Below are 17,719 nucleotides of genomic sequence, written 5' to 3'. Positions count from 1 at the left end.
GCCAAATGACATACGTCGAAATTTGCTTTATTATTGCTTTATACGGAAGAAGTTTATTATTGCGTTCGATTCGTAGTTCTACATTTTTAGCGAGAATATAACAAAAATTAGCTGATAACGGTTAAAAACTAGCTTTGAAATTTTGAGATAGATTTGGTAATGACGTAAATATGCGCTGCCGCATACAGTATTGAAAATTGTGTAAATATGCGCTGCCAGATGCCAAGTTTTGGGTACAACTTATTAAGAAGTACGCGTTTGATGTACAAGATTTTTGACAGACCAGCCGAATATTTCTTGATTTCATAATATAAAATACAAAATATATTTTTTTTAACTAAATTGTCTACAAACATAAACTGTCCTACTAATGCCCAACCAGATTAAACCCACATTATCCCAATTTCTGCTGTTTAACACTTTCCAACACTAAATTGTCGAGAAAATTAAGTAAATATTTCTAGGATATTTCTTTCATGAATGCGTTTGAAAAAATTAAATTAAAATTACTTTACAGGTTATGAATCTATACATTTTTTAAAGTCAGTTATTAATTATGGGTAATTATGAATTAATGATTGTTTTTACAAAAATTCGCAATTTCAAAACAATAGTTTAAAAAACTTTTTGTTTTATCAATTATTATGCATTTTGCATTAATTTAAAACATCAATGAATATTTTATAAACTAGAAACGTTAAACAAGCACACTAAACTTTGGCTCTTTTTGAACTTTTTTGGAATGGGGCTCCGAAGTTTGAACACGGGAAACAATAGACTAAATAGAACAATATATTAAATAGTTAACTACATATAATAAGCCAACTAACAATCTACTGTATTTCAAACGAATAATGGAAAAACGTTCACGATCAAATAAGTATACTTCCTGACAATGACTGATGGAAAAGTTTTAGATGATATTATAAAAACCTCCAAAACTTAAGAGGGGTTTCTACCTTGTTGGGCCGAAAAGGCGCTTTTTTGTAAGAATTTTTTTTTGAGAAAAGTATAATAGATCAAGGAATGAAATTTTTCACAGTTGTTGGGAAAACTTTATTCTATGTATAATAATTTTTTTTTTAATTCTACTACCAGCGCTGAACAATATCCTAAAGAACATGTGTAAAAAATTTCATAGCGATTGGTTTATTTTTGCGCCTTGTAGGACTTCCATGAGCTCCAAAAATGTAGTTTTGAGAAAAACGCGTTTGAAAATTGACACGCTTGACACCGCTCCACTTAACGGCCGACAACTTTTGTAATTTTACAGATTTCAACTTGAAATTTGTACACAATATTCTTGAAACATATATCTATCCGAAAATGCCAATTTTTTTATAACACAGGGTTAAAGTTGTCCGGTTTGTAAAAAACTCAAAATTGCTTTTACAATGTAGACGATTTAACGGATGGAGGAAACTGTTACGAATGGAATATGTTTGAAACCAATAATACACCTTGTGCGGATATGCAGAATAGAAACGGCACAAAGAAGGTGCAAACTTAATTCTCTCCAAAGTTGGGATTAAAAGTTGACTTTCCAAAGCACGGATACCGAAATACAAATGAAAATGAAGTAAGTAAGTCGTCTCGCCGACTTGGGTATACCATACACCAGGTGAAACAAATATTTAAAATTTCGAAAACCAAATGTATGTCTACTAAATTGTTTTAACATGCCTCATACCATTTGCTATCTCGCTCACTCTACAAACACACAACCACTCTAGCGCCGCCACTAGCCAACGGCCAATTCTGCCCTTATGGATCGCGTAGCAAAATACGTTCATACGTATATTTTTTATGTTTCTAGTCCGATTTCAATCAAATTTGGTAGTTTGATAGAAATAGATAAGATTTATTAGTCTGCCAAATTTGATCGCGATGGTCAAAAAATTGCAAGAGCTAATTTATGTTTTTTTCTAAATTATGGAGGCGGAGGTGGGCGTGGCAACATTTTAAAATATATGTATTCTGCGCGCATACTAAGCCAATATACATACTAAATTTGGTGACTTTAGCTTTGTTAGTTTTCGAGAAAATCAGTTTTGTTTAATTTGCGGGGCCGGAAATGGGCGTGGCAAAATTTTTAAATAGTCAATATCTGCGCGTCTATTAAGCTAACTTACATACCAAATTTAATGTCGGTAGCTTTCATAGTTTTTAAGAAAATCAGAGTTATGTGAATTCCGGGGGCGGAAGGGGGCGTGGCAAAAAGTTGGAACAATTATTTTCTGCGCGCTAACTAAACGAGTATATAAACCTAATTTGATGTTTCTATCTGCTATACTTTTTAAGAAAAACAGCTTTATGTAAATTCTGGGGGCGGAAGGGGGCGTGGCAAAAATTTGAAACAAACTCGATAAGCGTACATACTACACGAGACTGCATACCAAATTTGGTGGCTCCAGCTCTTATAGTCTCCGAGATCTAGGTGTTCATACGGACGGACGGACGGACGGACAGACGGACATGGCTAGATCGACTCGGTTTTTGATCCTGATCAAGAATATATATACTTTGTGGGGTCGGAGATGCTTCCTTCTGCCTGTTACATACATTTTGGCGACTTTAATATACCATTTCACCCTATGGGTGTATGGTATAAAAAATTCATCTTTAATTTGTTAATTATCAGATATTCAAATGGTTGGCTGTAATAATTCTAAAGGCTATAAATTGCAAAGAAATGATAAATTAATTAAAGAGAGATTTAAAAAAAGATTTTTGAACTACAGTTGCAAAATTTGAACTTTGTTATATATGTCGAAAAGTCCTCCATAATGTTTTCGTTCTGCTCACTCATCGTTTTGTTTTTATTGTCACTACTTTACTTTTAATCTCCGCTTTAGTTTTACTGGCACTTATTGTTGTAATACACCTTTGATTGGAAAAACTGTTTGGATATAGGACCTTACCTGTTGACAGTTCTCAACATTTGTCCCTAAACATGTTATTTAGGCGAAGATGATAATATCCTGCAAACTCAATATTCCAATTGTCGTTCAAAAGGTAAATGCCAGGGCTACAACTGACACACCTGACAATCAATTGAAACTACCCAGTAGGTTTCGACTTATAAGTCACTTAATCAACACTATCTGATATATACATATCAGGTGTGCTACAAAAATCACTGGTAGGGTAGGTTAAAAAATTCCATTAATATATTATTTAAGACATGGAAAATGACTTAAAAATTGTCTTTTCATTAAATTACAATGAGTTTAATTCAAGAAACTATAAATAGACGTTAGCACATAAACCAGTTACTGTTAGTTGTCGCAACCAAGACATAAATTTGGTGGACTTCGGAGTGAGAATACAATGGTAGAGACGGGGCCAAAGATGGTGTCTGATCTTACTAAGAATTTTGCATTTATTTTATAAAAAAAAACTTACGAGAGCTCTACATAGTGTTAGGTCAGCGAAATAAGTTTTTATCGTTTTTGTTTTATAGCTAACCATAGCAGGTCAGTTAACTAGGTCTTTATTGCTAACTGCTGACCAAATCAGGTCTATATATGACTGATAAGCCATCGTTATCTATAATCGGGCTACATAATATGGTCTACTTAATTTCGTCGTAGCTTAGCTGTAACTCTGTTGGGCCAATGCTAAAGTTTCCGAACTGCATATATGACTATGTAATTGTGTCTGTGGTAGCGATACTGTGACCTGTTTTTCGGATACCAGAACTCTTGGACGTACACGTCGTCTACTTATTGTATCTTGCCCTTACAACCAAGCTTACTCCTGCATTACTTGTTTGTGGGTGACCAATCACTCCATTTATGGGCACAAGAATCTCGTTAATTTTTAACGATAAGTTCTTTACCACTCGTTTATTATTTACCTTCACTGACCAGGCACCTCTGCTTCTCAAGAAAGATTTTATTTAAGTACCACATTTATCTATTGCCGGTACATATGACTTATGAAATATATTTTTATGGATGTTGTTCAATGAAAGACGTTAGTATTTCTTGAATTTATTAAATGTTTATTTATTTATAGTAATGTAAATAGGCACTAGCACATAAACCAGTGACTAAAAGTTGTCGCAACCAACACATAAATTGGGTGGACCTCGAAGTGAGATTAGAAAGGTAGAGATTGCGGCCAAAGACACATCGATGCACACCCGATGTAGCTACAATTGGTATCTGATCTTACTAAGAATAATGCATTTCTTTTATAGTACAAATAGCGAGCTCACCAGTGCATAGTTCGACATAGTGTTAGGTCAGCAAAATACGTCTTTATTGATAATAGCTAACCATAGCATAGCGTTATCCAACGTTGACCACAAAATTGCTGGGGGCTGGGCTTACTGCAGCAGGAGTCGGTATGGAATTGACGATCCTCACGGTTGTCTGCTCTGGACCATTGTGTCTTGGGGGTTGTGAGCATCATCTAATTCCATATACCATCACAAGAACCAATGGTATTGTTAGCGCTACGTAGGAGACGATAACACGGTGAGCCGGCTGGATGGGTTCTTCTGGTAATTTCCAGTTTTGCTTAGTTTCTAGTTTTCCTTGAATGTTGCTTAGTTCGTCGTAGCTTAGCTGCATCTTCGTGAATTGTGTTGTTGTTGGCGCTACTTTTGTTGGCCCAATGCTGAAGTTGCCAAATCGGACATATGACAATTTCATTGTGTCTGTCGTAGCTATACGGTGACCTGCTATTCGGATAGCAGAACTCCTTGCTGTACACGACGGGTCTAGAGTTAGCAATCCAGTCTTCTTGATAGTGACACTTTGTATATTATCGACACAGGTCACTGCGAGTTCAATTGGTCTAGTGTGGCAAAAATCCATTGATTTTTGTGATACATGTCGTACCACACGAATGACCTGTTTGTGTGTTGTATTTGACAAGTTGATGATTGTGTGTTTTTTAATAGCTGGAACTCACAGTTGCTTTTAGCCGTAAACGTCGTTTGTTTATCAAAACAAATATATTGCTCGTTGTTGAGCTGATGGCATTGTTTCGAATCGGCTCTTGAGAGCCCAATGTATTGATTCTGTTCCTTGTTGACAGCAATGATGGGAATTTTAATGTTTATGATTACAATCCCATGAGTTCCAATTGCTAGAATGGGTACCAGATTATACAGTTGCACTGCCTGCGTTGCCACTAGTGGAAACGTGACCTTAAATATCACATGATTGTTTGCGATTGTGCCTTGTGCCTTCATTAACCATATAATTGCAAGACGTCGTTATCTGGAACTGGCAAATCCAAATCAAACGGAAGATGTCTCTGCAGTTGGTTCAGATGTTCCCGAAACTGGCCTGGTGATAGTAGTAACGGGCTTATTTTGCTATGATGGGCATCTGTAAATACTCGGGAAATTTCGGTTTGAATTCGTTGCAAATTCCCTGCAATAACTGTCATCTGAGTAGTTAGCGTGATATACCATTGCAATGCTTTTACCGCATTGTCCTGGACCTTGGTCATAACGTTCATTTGTTGTTCCATTAGTTTCATTTGATTCTCAATTGTGGCTTCATCTTGCTTAATGATATTTATCGTTAAGTCAATTACAGATGTCTGGTCTTGTAGCAAGTTCAATAAGTAGTCTTCATTTGATTTAACCTTTCGTATGGTGCCTGACATCTCTGTTGCGTACTTTGGTCCAGCACACCAAATAAGCCGTTCGCAATGTTCCCAATTATATCTAAAGGCGATCGTCGTTGGCGTTCTATGTGAAGGAAATCATTTCCTGTCCGTAGCTCTGAGTTGAAATGCTCGAAGTGCCTCTGCATTGCGGTGCATGCCTCTGGAACCTTCATTAACACGCATATTTATCCAACCTTTACTACTGAGTCTGAAAATGTCTTCAGGTCGGCCCAATATGGTTCGAGATCGTAAAATGCCACAATAGTCCAGTCAGACGTTGCCATCCTTCCTGTGCCAATACTTTCATAGTATATGCCTGGTTTGGGGTTGAATCGAGTTATATTAGTTCGTTGAGCAAATGCTATAGGAAATAACAAAAGCATTAGGCAGATCGTCATTGCCAACGGTGGCAGACCGATCGACAAGCGTCTTTTTGTCTCTGGTTCTGCGGTGTTCTCGATACAAGGGTCTTCTTGGGAGTTCGATTCTGTGTCATCTGCCTCGAATTTACGTTTTGGCGCCGTCTCTCTAAGCAAGGGAGCCAATTTATGGATAGCCCGCTTGTAGGTGCCTCTGGCTGTTTTAACGTCTACCACGCGGACGTATCCATCCAGGCCTGGATATAATTTAACAATTCGTCCAATTGGCCACTGCAAAATTGGCACATTATCCTCCATCATGCCTTCTTTGACATTGTTATATGGTTTTTTCCACTTGGATGCACCCTGCAATTCTTGTACGTACTCTTGAGACCATTGTGTCCAGAATGTATGCTTAAGCCGTTGCACTAATTCCCATTGCTCTGGAATCGATCGCTGTGTTATTGGCTCTGCATCTGGTTGGGCTAGTAATGGTTCTCCGATCAATAGGTGGCCTTGGGTTAGAGCTGTTAAGTCGTTGGGATCGTCTGAGTTTGGCGTTAACGGACGAGAGTTTAACACTGCTTCAACATTGACAATGATGGTAGACAGTTGTTTGAACGTTAAGTTTGCTGTCGATACGTTTTTCAACAGTAAATGCTTAGCGGACTTTAAAGCAGCTTCCCATAATCCTCCGAAATGTGGAGACCGTGGTGGTATGAACTTAAATTGCACTCCTTTTTGATTGCAAAATTCCTTGATACTACCTGCTGCCGTTTCTGAGTGTATTGTATCGGTCAGTTGGTTAAGTTGGTTGTTTGCTCCAACAAAGTTTGTTGCATTATCGCAGTATAATGTCTGGCATCTTCCTCTGCGCCCAATAAAGCGCTGAAGCGCGCCCACAGTTCGTTTCTTTAAGTGCCGTAATTCATATGCAAATCCTGTTTCTTGAATTTGCTTAATGATCACTCTCCGTGCTTGGTCGAACTCTTCCAACTCTAACTGAGCCGTTGGTTTCCTGTTCTGCTTGTGACAAAACCGTAGCACATACGCCACTATTCGCTGTAGCCGGTAAAACGAATTTCTGTGATTTACCGTATATATCCATTCACTCTTGTTCTTTGCCGTGGCAATCACCATGTTGAATACCTTGGTTTTCTTCTCAGCGGTATCCATCGTGTGCTCTGTAGGCTTAAATGGTGTTGGCCAGCCACGTTGTGATCCATGCAAAAATAGTGGTCTATACAACCATAATGTATGTGTGCTTAGCTGAACTGCTGATATACCTCGAGACAGAACATCAGCTGCGTTGAGCGCTGATGACACATGACGCCATTGCCTTGGATGTGATACTGCGTGTATTTTTGTCAACCGATTAGCCACAAACGTGTGGAAATGTGATGCCCGTGAATTAATCCACGAGAGTACTACTTGGTAGTCTGACCAGAGAAATGATTCCACACTTTCTGATCCGAATTGGAGATCCTGTCGAGCTCTATACGTGAGTTAGGCTCCAAGTACAGCTGCACATAGTTTCAGCCGGGGCAGTGTCTGTTTTTCCAGGGGAGCCACTCTCGACTTGGCGCACAACAATCTGACCGAAATTTGGCCATTTTTATAGGTTGATCGGACATAAACTGCCGCACCATACGCCTTTTCTGATGCATCAACAAATGTATGCAGTTCCTTTGTAGTGGGGACCTTGCCATCAAAAATATGCCTTGGAATTTCATGTGGTTTAGTTCCTGTACATCCTTTCATTAGGCTTCCCATTGCTTCCCCAAATACGGCGGTAGGTCACCATCCATCTCAATTCGTTCGGTGGCAACATGTTGAAGAAACATTTTCGCTCTTACCATTACCGGTGCGAACAGTCCTAGAGGATCGAAGATTTGACCGACTTCAGATAGCACCACTCGTCTGGTTATTCCTTTTGTATGTCTTTGAGCCTTTCCACATAATTGGTCTTCTTTGGGTGCCCATATGATTCCCAATGTTTTGACACTTGTTTGTTCTAGTGTGTCACCGAGATTGATGTCAGCAATCGTATCTTCCTTTGGAATTTCCTTTAGAAGTTGACTGCTATTTGAACACCATTTTCGTAAGTTAAAACCCTTAGGTCTCAAGATTTCTAGAAGCTCTTGTCTTATTTGCAGGGCTTCTGGTAAACTGTCTGCTCCTGTGAGACAATCATCAACATAAAAGTAATTTTTTAATGCTAATGCTCCAGACGACAATTTTTCCATGTTTTTCAGTGCCAAATATTCCAGACACTTCGTCGAAAATATTGGGCTGATGTGGTTCCATAAGTTACCGTTTTTAAACGATAAAACTTTAGTTCGTGACTTGAATCCTCTCTCCACACAATCATCTGATTGAATTGATCGGCAGGGTTTATCCAAACTTCATGATACATTTTTTCAATATCTGCCGTGAACACATATTTGTGTGTCCTGAACCGCAGAAGAATTGAGAAGAGCTGACTCTGTACAACTGGTCCAGGATATAAAATGTCGTTCAGTGATTTTCCTGATGACGGTTTGCATGATGCATCAAATACCACTCTTAGCTTGGTGGTGGTACTTTCTGGTTTTAGTACACAATGATGCGGTATAAAGTAATGGTTCTTGGGAATTTGTTCTACCATTACTTGCTTCATATGTCCAAGCTGTTCATATTCTGACATAAATTTTACATACTCCTTTTTTGTGTCAGGGTTCATTCGCCTCTCTAACGACATGAATCTTTTTATGGCTACTTCCCGAGATTTTCCAAGAGATGACGCCTCTTCAGCAAATGGAAGCTTTACAATTAGTCGATTGTCCGCCGCCGTGTGTAGGTTATCGAGGAAGAATTTTTCACAATACTGTTCCTCCGGACTCCTGTACCTTTTTAAAGCATCCCCTCCAAAAGCAATTTTTTGCCATATGGTCCGGCTTGAAGCAATTGACACACAATTTGTGTCTCTGCACCCAGTTAAGACGCTCTGCTGCGGATTTGACCTTGAACTTTTCACATTGGAAGAGTTTGTGCTTTGGTCTTTCGCAGAAAGCACACAGGGTACTGTTTGTCCCAGATGCTGTTGCGCATGTCTTCCTTGGACTTGGTTTTTCAATGCTGCGATTTTCATTTTTTGGTTTCCCAATCGCCTCTAATGTTAGGAAGCGCTGTTCCAAGAAGGAGAGGAAGTCATTTACTTCCTGCAGATCCCTTGTGTTGGAAAGAGATTGCTCATATAGTGCGTTGTTGAATCTATCCAATTTTCTTGTCATAGGAAACATTATGACAGCATCTGACCATTCCATATTGACGCCTACATTTTTTAAGGCTTGCAATAATTCAAAAATGTTATCATGCAAATTCTTTATAGAAGCTGCGTCATTTCGCACATTTGGGTGATCAAACAGGTTTTGCCAGTATGGCTGTTACTAGAACTCGTTTGTTATTAAAACGTTCCTGCAACACTGACCAAGCAGTGTTGTAATTGGCTTCTGCTTCTCCAGAAAGGTTTGATTTTAAGTACCACATTTTCTCTATCGTGGATACATTTGACTCATGAACCACCTTTTTATAGATGTCATGAAATTGTTGCCATTTCAGATAATCCCCATCAAATTTTGGAATTGGAAATTTGGAAAGTTGCAATGATTGTATCGATTGCAATACAGGTGGTAATTGTATCACTACATTTTCTGCTGGTGCCTCACAGAATTTCAGCATTGTATTTTCTGCGGCCACAAACGTAGCTATATTATATCCGGCTTCGGCTGGATTTTCAGCTAGCCGATGAATCTCATAATGGTCATAATGGATTTCTTCAATTTGCATCCATAATTTGTCGACTACCGATTTGTAATTCATTTTTTCTTCAGGCACAATTTGTCTTAATGTCCTGGACAACGAATCCAGCAGAGCACTTTGCTTATCAACCAGTGGTTTGATTACGACTCGCTCTTCCTCTTGTTGGCGAGCTTGTCTCTCTAGTTTTATCTTTGCCAAATGGTCCTTCCAATCTTCCACTATATTAGTTACAACCGCCTTCACTTTGCTGAAATAGTCCGTTACAAAGTAGTCATCTTCAGTTGGCACGTTATTTAATTTGTCCATCAACTCCTGATGACTTTTTTCGAAGTTCTCCCACATGTATTCCATTAGCTCAAGTTTCACCTCGAAATAATATCTTTTTTGGTATTCCGAATGAAGACCTGGATTGCCTCTCCTCGTTCTGTCTGCTGTTTATAAAACTCCTCCATGTTCGTTTATATTCTTATTTCTGTACTAGTACTTGACCCGATGGGAGTTTATTTATTTTGTCAAAGACAGGGAACGCTCCGACTCGTTCCTAAAATTGGTCAAGTGTAGCACAAATAAGAATAAGAAATAAATCGAAGTCGCCTTTTGATTAGTGTTTTAAAAATAGTTTATTTTTATTTCCAATATACCTATTCTTTTACACTGATAAATGCCACGACGATGGAACAAATTTTTTTGAGTTTCTTTTCTTTGTTTCAAAAATTGCTGCTGACCAATGCCAAACTATATACTCGTGCGTACTACCTGGGTTACTGACCGAGTTAACTAGGTCAGATATTGCTGGCGCCAGGGAATGCAACAGAGTTTATGAGTTGATCAAACTTTATTTTATATAAAAATAACTTTTTATGATTTGGTCGCCTCGTTGACACAAATCGTTGTTAAATGTTTTTGACAAAGTGATCGCCTAGTTGATCAACTTTTATTCAATGGGTATGCACTGCTACCCCGTTGCGGAAAACCAACTCCTAGTTTTCCAATATATTGTTTTTATTCGCCAAGGTGGCTACGCAATTATTGCCAAGTTAATCAATTGCGATGTTTTTAGTCGGGACCCCAGATTGATGTGAAATGTTCATCAATTTGTGCCCTCGCTTAAGATTTTTCTGTGTTCAAAGCGTGCAAAGAAAGTAGTCGCCTAGTTGACCAGTTTCCTTGTTGTTGAGATATTGGTCGCCTGAGTTGACCAAATATTCTCGCTTGATGACGGTTTCACCAAGTCTGTTACTCTTTTAACTTGGAGCCGCCAATGTCGGGGTCACCAAAATGTTCAATGAAAGACGTTAGTATATCTTGAATTTATTAAATGTTTATTTATTTATATGTAAATAGGCGCTAGAACATAAACCAGTGACTAAAAGTTGTCGCAACCAACACATAAATTGGGTGGACATGTTGCCTGTATTTTCATTTTTAATTATAATAAAAATACTAAAGGTAAGGTTGAATGTGTATACATTCACAGTTTCACCTAAATATCTGTAGGGACTTATTGGTTTTCCGATAATTGGGGGAATTACCCGATAATTGGGTAATTCGTATATTACCATTACTGGAATTACCTTGGTTGGAATTGTGCCTTCCTGGGTTATTATATCGTGCGTTTTCACGATATCCACTTGTATTATTGTTATTTCTATATCCGTTATTTTAGTAATTACCTCTGCCACGGTAATTATTTTCTCCATTTCTGTTGTATTGTTTGCGACGGTAGTGCAGTATGTTACGTTCCTGATTGTTTATACAATTCTTTGTTAGAGCCTCTGTAGCGATTGAAAGCGTATACTTCTTAGCTACTTCGACGGTTGTACCATCGTGTATAAAGGCTTGCTGTTTTGTTTCTTTGTGGTAGGTTTTTTAGTTTAGCAGTTAGTGACGCTGCCGATTAGGTTTTGACATTATTAGATTTCTAGTGCTTGGGCTCCAACTGAAGTCAGACTCTCTTTGCTAAAAAGAGAAAACGAACGAAGAGAGAGAGAGAAAGAGAGAGAGAGACCAAGAACAGCGCAAGTTACTTTGAAGTGACAAACTTGGAGATCCGTTACTTTAATTCTTTTCTTTCTTATTTCTTCTATGGAAATTTCCAGAACTTTAAATTTTGTAAAAGACAGCGTGGTTTGCTGTACTTGAATATACTCTTGAAATTAATCTCGGTCGATGCGGTTGCACCTTCTGTGCCCGCCGATAATTGTACAATAGTTTTAGGTTAAGAAAATAAAGCAACTGGATTGAAGTCAACCTGGTCATCTCATTCCTTCCAAATCGCAAGTGCCTCAAAGCCGCCTCGGTGGAAATCATCCGAAGGCCGCATCATATAAAGCGAGCAGTTTGGGGCTCCGCAAGGGCGCAGCCGTTAGCATCTTACTAAAAATATTAACTTTGGTCGCTTAGACCTTTTTTGAATAATAAAAAAAAACAATTTTTTCTACTGCTGTGTTTCATTCATTTGGTAGAAACAAAGTGTACCTGCTGCGTTTGCGTAACAGCATACATATGGTACTGTGAGGATGAAATTCATTTGTACTCTAGTGCTTCCTTGAACTAGGAAATCTTCTCGCTGTATATCAAAGTACGCTAACTTTATTTACACCAAGTTAATTGCGGTGAGTGAGGCTCGCTCTTAAAACTGTCTTTGACATTGTACTCCGTATTTGAGGTGGCCAGTAAGTCTACTTGCAGTCTCTTCTGCTGGAGCTTCTTCAGCTTACGTACCTGGCCGCTTCGTTTTGTTGTCTTCTTGATTGGTGTGGGTTTTTCCTGGCGAGCCCGGTACTCAGCTATTGTGAGTGGGCGCAGCCCATCGTTGGGATACAACTTTAACGCTTCTTCTAGCGTTGGTGTAACGTTGTTGTAATTATTGTTCAATTTTTTTTTTCGATCTTTTTCTTCTCTCTTCTTCTACTTTTTGTGTTTGCTTTTCTTTTTAAAACTTCTTTAATTAATAAGTTTTGCTTGATGCTGTCTGTCTCTTGCTGGGTGTTGTAGCACTTTTTTCAACAAAGCTTCGAGAACTCCAAGCATTTTATTTTGGTACTCATCACAGTTGGCTTTGATCCTTTTTTCTCTGCAGGTTCTTTAGGACCATGTCACGGTCGCCATGTAATGACCGATTTTCAGTTTTATTAAAAATGTGTAGACAGACACGTCAGTGTCTTTTGGTTGCAGTTTTAAGATTGATTTTCATTAAAAAATTATTTTTAACCTATGTTTGAATTTAATGGATATATTTTTATATCAGGTCCATCCATCTCTACAATTAGAAAACACCTATAAATATTCAAAAACAATTCTAGGATGAAGCCAAGAGCTTAGAATTAATGTAAATAGCACTATTATATTTTATTTATTATTTTTTTCCTTAAGTTTTAAGTAAAGGTATTAAGTATTTTCATTATAAGAATTTAATTTGGAGTGAAGTCTGGCAAAATATTATGATGTTGTTATGCAAACATGTTTGTTTGTATGACAATATATAATTGTTTTTTTTTTTAAGTATTATAAACATAAAATAATACACCAAGTGTCCTTTTTGAGACGGGACGCACGGTTCTTTCCCACTGTGCGCCGGTCTGGTTCACCCGTACACTATCTTATCCATAACATTAAATAGAGATATTTTAAAAGCTAAATTATTGTGTAGCGAAATCTCAAATTTGTCTTTTAAATACTGAATGCAATGATAATTATATCGTGCGCTGTAGGTTTGAATTCAAAAAACCCGAAAAGATTTTACAATTTTTTTAACCATTGACGGTCAAACCTACTGCCTTCCACTTTTAGACTTAATAAACACACGTTATCATCTATGACGTCTTCCTTCGTACCCGGGCCTGATAATATTCCTAGTTGCATCCTCAAAATGTGTTCGATTTCCCTATCTAAGCCTTTATGTCGGTTATTCTTTATATCGAGTGAGACTTGTAGCTTTCTTGATGTTTCGAAGGAAACTTTTATTATTCCGCTTCATAAAAAGGGCAACAAATCAGATATTCCTAACTACCGTGGCATCGCCAAACATTCCACAATACCTAAACTATTTGAGAAAATTATTACGTCTTCCCTTCAACAGTAAATCCACCAGATCCCGGCAGCATGGCTACCGGTCGTTCGCCGCTTACCAACCTTTTAGAATTGACTACCCCTGTGCACCATGGCTTCCGTTAAAATTTGTAAACTGATGTTATTTAAACTGCCTTTAGTAAGGCTTTCGATACTGTGCTAATCATTATCTCCTTCTTACGAAACTTAACATTATGGGCTTTTCCCCGAAACTATTGGCTTTTTTAAAATCGTATCTTATCGGCACACACCGCAAGGTGCCTTTTCGTTCCTCATTATTTAGAACTGTTCGAAAAATATTTGGCTTTACTCAACAAATGGGGATGTGATGGATCATCTGGACAAAGCGCCTATAAGCAGATTATACACACAGAAGACGAAGCTATTTCTGATAAAAATATGTTCATGGCTTCTTTTATTATTCTGCTTTTTAAAAAAGGCAACAAATCGGATATATCTAACTACCGTAGCATTGCTAAGCTTTCCGCAATACCTAAGCTGTTAAAAAATGATTACTTCTTTCCTTCAACACCTTATCCAGATCCACCATTTCTACTTGTCAGCATGGCTTCATGAAAGATCGTTCGTCGCTTACCAACCTTTTAGAATTAACTACCCTTGTACACCATGGCTTCCGTAAAAAGTGTCATTTATACCGACTTTAGTAAGGCTTTCGATACGGTTGATCATTCTATGCTTCTTACGAAACTTAACATTATGGGCTTTTCCTGTTGGCTTGGCTTGGTTAAAATCGTATCTTATTGTTCCTCAATATTTAAAACTGTTCGAGTTACCTCAGGTACCCCCAATGCATTCATCTGGGGCAACTGTTATTTACACTGTTTTTATAAATGATTTGCCCTTGGCTTTGGTTCATTCACGCGTGCTCATGTTTGCGGATGCGGTGAAGATTCCTATAATAATCCTTTTTTTCAACCGTACTTGCAGTCAGACATCGATACATTCTGTTATTGGTGTCACGTTAATAAACTACACCTAAATGTCTCAAAGTGTTTTTCATGACATTCAGCTGTTTGTCTCCGTTCCTAGCTCAGTACTCTATTAAGTCTGATTTGTTGGATCGTTCGTCATCATTTCGGATTAAGGCGTAATATTTGACCCAAAACATTCGTTTTATATATATTCATATATCTTCAATTGTTAATAGAGCATCTTCTCACCGTCAAGTCAATTTTTTTAATTTACTAGATACTCTATATTTTTGTGTTCCCTCAGGTCGGACCAGAACATTTTTTCCTATTCATTTTAGAATATGTCTCACTAATTACTCTCTACACGAACCTTTTCACGTTTTTGGCCAATCTTTTAACAAGCTTTATAACCTTATCTATCCTCATCTTTCGGTCACTTCACTTCGCTTTTCGTTATATGCTATGCTAAGAATGTAGGCCATTTTAAATTAAGCTTTCTTCGTTGACTTCTGTCTTAGTTGACGTAAATAAATTAATAAATATATACTTACTAAGGTGAAGTTATAACAATAACAATTTTTTGGGGAAAAAAGAGTATGAAGGGAGAATAAATATTTGGCTTTAAATTGTAAACTAAATTTAAAAATATATGTATTAACTAAGAGATGCGAGAAACGGGATGCGAGGAAACCACCAACATTTGCTGGAGGTACCAGCTATAGCCATAGGGTTTAAAAGTATATTGAAGTCGCCAAAGTGTATGTAGCAGGCAAAAGCAAGCTTTTCCTCCGACCCCATCAAGTATATCTAATTTTCATCAGGATTAACGGCCGAGTAGCTCTTGCCATGTCTGCCCGTCCGTCCATCTGTCCGTCTGTATGAACACCTAGATCTCAGAGACTACAAGAGTTATAGTCACCAATGGTATGTAGAATCGTGGAGTATGTACAGTTATCGACCCCTGCAAATTAGATAAAACCGATTTTCTCAAAGACACGCGTGCGGATATTAGTTGTATAAAAATTATGCACCGCCCACTTCCGCCCAAAGCCAAAGTCAGAAAATTTGGTATGTTAATCTTTTAGTATCCGCGCAGACTGTGATTATTTTAAAGTTTAGCCACGCCGACTTCTGCCACCATAATTTAAAAAGAACCGCATGCCTCCCGCAACTATTTAGTATCGTAATCAAGGGGTGGGAATTTTTTTTTTGACAAAAAAAACACCTTACGTAAGTATACTTTTAACAATATTTTAAAAACTTTGAATGATAAAAATTTTGAAAAACGACCTAACTACAGAGCTTTTTCCAGATCATGGCTGAAAAAAAGCAACTTGCGGTGTTCACTGTATCTCGGTCGGAAATTATCTGAAGTCAAAAAACATTAAATTTTAGTTAAGTAAAGAGTAAAAAACACACTTAATGAAAAAAAAAAATGTAAACTAAACGTTGGGAGGAGGTATTTTATATATAGAATGTGTCTACCAAGTTTGAAATGAATCGGTCAAGTAGTTTTTAAATGACAGTGAACACGGACTTTGGAAAAGTCGTTTTAAGCAAAACGCGTTTAAAAGTTTTGTATACTTAAACAGCTTCACTGAAGGCAAATCAGTTGAAGAGCTATATCTTTGCCTGATTTACTCCGATTTACTTAAAATTTTCACAAAACATTCTTGAAACTCTAAAGATTAAAAAAACAAACAAAAATTGCACAACCCTACCCACCCCTCAATTTTTCTCCTATTTTTTTTGGTCCCATCACAAATACTCGAATTTTGAACTTGAACTGAAATAAATTTTGTATGTCAATCATGAACTGCAACAAATATGAATTATTGTCCCACGGCAAGGGTGCCAATTTGTGAATCGCTCGCTTATAGGCAGACCCTTCCAATGATCTAACGTCGACGATCCTGATTGCGACGATCCTGTTCGTCCCGGCGCTTGTGTCCACCACTCGAGACGTCATCCACTGCTACGGCGGTAGATTGTCTTCCGCGACGAAGACGCAGTCTCCCATGGCGGTCTCTGCTCGTGTCACTTGGCTCGTTTTTGGAGCCCTAGCACATACTATTGGGACCATCGCTGCCAGAACGCCCGCTTGAGACAGCTCGCCGAAAGCAGACGCTAGTACTCTCCTGGTCCAGAGTTTCGTGGTGTAATTGTAAACTAACCCGAACGATCACAACGACAGGATGTCAAGTGGCCGACACCGTGCCCAAAATAATAATAATTTATACGTGGGTGTGAGTAGAATAAGATCTCCTAAGAACAATTGTTATCTCCTAGAGCCTAAGATAGTACTATAAACTCCGTACTTTTGTAAATAAAATCAGTTCATATTTTGAATTTAATGAATGAAGATTTGGTTATTTTCCTTCTCCCTGGCATCCCTATTTAGTAATAAAATAACAATGAAAATGAAGACGAAAAAAATTATACCAGCTAAGTTTCTCAGTGCCTTATTCTGCGGAGTTAGTTATACTTAGGTACTTATATTTTAATAGAGGAGATTTAAATATATCGATATTATTAGTTTGTTTTCTTTTATATATGTATATATACACTGGCGGTCAAGAAAACCGCACCACTTAAAAATTTCATGTTTATTTGGAATCGTTCAGATAAAAATAAGAGAATAAGGTTTCTTTATATTCGAGTAGAGGTTTATTAGAGACTAAACTTATGCATAAGAATATTCGCTGCAGCGCAGGCAGCGAGAAAAAGAATGTAAAGCCAAAATGAAAGAATGTCCGTTACAATTCACAGATCGGATCATTCGAGAACAACAAGAAAGAGATAGACATACTGCGGTGCTTATATACATATTTTAACACTCCTTCTCAACGCGAAGTCTATCTTATACAAAAATTATTTTAATCCTTACATAAGTTCTTTGTTAATATATCTGAGGTCATACTATCT

The 17,719-nt window shown here is 37.7% G+C and overlaps 1 protein-coding gene across 3 annotated transcripts in view; it reads left to right on the top strand.

The window, feature by feature from the left end:
• LOC6652115 (LIM domain transcription factor LMO4.2) overlaps positions 1 to 17,719 on the top strand; it is a 148,562-nt gene that overhangs the window by 34,285 nt on the left and 96,558 nt on the right. The window lies entirely within an intron of this gene.

Source organism: Drosophila willistoni (genome assembly GCF_018902025.1).
Source record: "Drosophila willistoni isolate 14030-0811.24 chromosome 2L unlocalized genomic scaffold, UCI_dwil_1.1 Seg168, whole genome shotgun sequence".
NCBI classification, from domain to species: Eukaryota; Metazoa; Arthropoda; class Insecta; order Diptera; family Drosophilidae; genus Drosophila; species Drosophila willistoni.
Note: the sequence above shows the minus strand (reverse complement) of the source record. Positions and strands in the feature narration are given on the sequence as shown.